This window comes from Arachis ipaensis, chromosome B07 (assembly GCF_000816755.2).
Source record: "Arachis ipaensis cultivar K30076 chromosome B07, Araip1.1, whole genome shotgun sequence".
In the NCBI taxonomy this organism is placed as follows: Eukaryota; Viridiplantae; Streptophyta; class Magnoliopsida; order Fabales; family Fabaceae; genus Arachis; species Arachis ipaensis.
Genome location: NC_029791.2, coordinates 93,051,883 through 93,054,639, shown reverse-complemented (window position 1 = coordinate 93,054,639; position 2,757 = coordinate 93,051,883). Strand labels below are relative to the sequence as shown.

Sequence of the window (2,757 nt, the reverse complement as noted above, 5' to 3'; positions counted from 1 at the left end):
ATGTTGTTTTGGTGATTACTTGGATATGGAACTTGAGAAATAGATTTTCTATACTATTATCAAATGTTTTTAAGAATATATTATTGTGGCAATTGTTGAGAAAGGTTTTATGAGATGTTGAGAAAGGGGAAACCCGTAAGGGTGGTTAAGTCCGAGTTTTAGGGGAGGTGCTGTCGAAATTTTATAAAAACCTGAGGTTTTGTTTGAGAAGTCATTCTAGAAAATTTGAACTTGAAAATTTATATTATTTGAGTTTTATCTAAATAAGAGAAGAATTATACTATTTTGAATTTGGAATTACCAAGAAAAGGTTTATATTTCAAGTTTGAATTATTTAAGAAAGGAATTATGCTGAGTTGGATTCAATATGAAAAGGGTTATGATATGGGCTTGAAATAAAGGATTACTTTTCAGGAGTTTGGTGAATTTTATAATATTTGAATCCGAATGATAAAGAGAAATGGTTTTAGCTAAAGATGTTGTAAAAGTGAAAGATGTAAAATTTGTATAGTATGATTGAATTTGAATAGTATAAGTGAACAGAGAAAGAAAGAGGTACTGCATAAGAATGTCAAAGTGATGATGAATAATGAGAATGATAATGAATGATGATAATGAGAATGATCATGTGATGATTTGTTGCTTGATGCAACCCAGAGCTATATATATATATATATATATATTAGTTGCTTGATGCAACCTAGAGCTATATTTTATATATATATATTAGGTGCTTGATGTAACCCAGAGCTATATTTAATATATATTAGTTGCTTAATGCAACCCAGAGATTCTGTAGGAAAACTATGTTACCTACAGCTATTTTTCGCTTCCCCAGAGCAGAGCAGAGTATATATATATTTTCCTGCAATAAGCAGAGGTTGTCTCAGATGAGCAGCTATTATTATATGCGCATTTATTTAGGAACGGAAAATCGTATCCGGAAAATCGGGATTACTCGTGACCGGGTAAATGTCGGGATTGCGGGCAGCCAACCGACACGTGAGCTCATGGCCTGCTTAGGACAGACATGCATCATATTGTTTGTGCATATGCATTTGATCGTGTTGCTAGACTTATTTCTTTATGATTGTGCTGCTTGTCTTGGTGACTTGTTTGTGTGTTTGATTAGATATTTTGTTGATGCTTTGAACTTAATGAAGTATTGAGGAATGGAATTTGTGAAGTGAGGTTTGGGTATATTATTTATGTTGCTGATGTACTTAGTTATTGTGATGGTTGAGGAATGCTATTTGTAGCTGAAGAATTGCAAATACGGTTGAGACTTTATTTAAGTAATATGATTTAAAGAAAGGGATTTAAACGGTTTCAAGTAAGTCTTAAGAAATTTTGAAAAGGTTTGATAAAGAAAACTACATTGGAAACTGGAGTTAGTTATTTGCATGTTAATCATTACTTTTACGGCATTCTCATTCCCTACTGAGAACGTGTGGTTTGTTCTCACCCCAAAATCTTCCACCCTTTCAGTGACACAGGTTCGAAGACTCAGTTTGAAGCTGCGGATGATTGTTGGACTATATTTATGAGTTAAGTGTATGAGTTAAGTTGCTTTCATAGAGTTCCCTCGCTCTTATTGTTTAACATTTTTATTTTATACAGAGGGATAGGATTTGTATCTGAGTTTTATTTGAAATCTTTGTATGTCAGATATTATTATTAATAATTATGTGATTATTATCATCTGGTGATCTTGATATATGTTTTTAATAAACAAAAACAAAATTTTCTAGAATTTTCTATAAAACTAAATCGCGAATTCAAACTAAAGGCTCAATAGAAAATAGTTAATAAAGGAAAGTAGGTTGGTAACGCCTTACTTTCGGTACGATCATGACATTTTGGAAGTTGGGTCGTTACAAATGGTATCATAGCAGTTTGTTCCTGTTAGAGCCTTGGGAATGGACTGACTATGCTTCACTGCATACTCTAAGTGTCTGTCATGCTTAATGACTTGTTCTGATAACAAGAGTTTGAGTTCTATATGCATGACTGTCTGATGATTAATGCTGTTAGTTTACCATTGCATTCCTCATGGTATTAGGTCTGGCCAACTTAATACTTATGATTTATGTACATGGCAACACTAACAGGTTATCATAGACGAAATAGAAGTAATAGGTAATGTGATTCACGGGGTTTGGGAGCGTTAGAAGTTATGGAATTGGTTTCGTTTTGACGTAAAATCTTTATTCGTGCCACATGAACTCGTGCCATCCTTTTCTTCATTGCTTTCATTGGAATTCTCTTGTTTGAGATTTCTCCTCAGAATGTGGTTTCATTCTTTCCCAACCGTACCTTGTCATTCTTGTATACCTTTGCTTGCTTGTAATCTACTTGCTTACCTGATTCTTCTTGAATCTTCATTCTTGTTCATGCCTATACTTTATCCATATATTCTGCTTTCTTTGATTTCAGTTTGAACTTATTTTATTCTAGCAATTTTCGAGGGTGAAAATTTTTCTAAGGTGGGTAGAATGTAACAACCCTAGTTTTTGAAAATCAAATAATTAATTATTTGTGATTTATTTTAAGAAAATTATTTTGCTAAAGGTAATTAAATGGAGTTTCATGATAATTGGAGTTTAAATTAATTAGAATTTTTATATAAATTTTATTAGATATTTGGTATAATTGAAATTATAATTTTGATAATTGAAAAATAAGAAGAATTGTATAATTTGATTTAAATAAATTCTATTTTGAATGAAATATGTTATTAATTTGAACTCCTAGAAA

At 31.6% G+C, this 2,757-nt stretch overlaps 1 long non-coding RNA gene across 1 annotated transcript in view; it reads left to right on the top strand.

The window, feature by feature from the left end:
* Positions 1 to 1,564, top strand: part of LOC107610100 — a 5,382-nt gene extending 3,818 nt beyond the window's left edge. The window contains exon 3 of the long non-coding RNA XR_001613395.2: positions 1,489 to 1,564. This is a non-coding gene — a long non-coding RNA (uncharacterized LOC107610100). The remainder of the gene's footprint in view (positions 1 to 1,488) is intronic.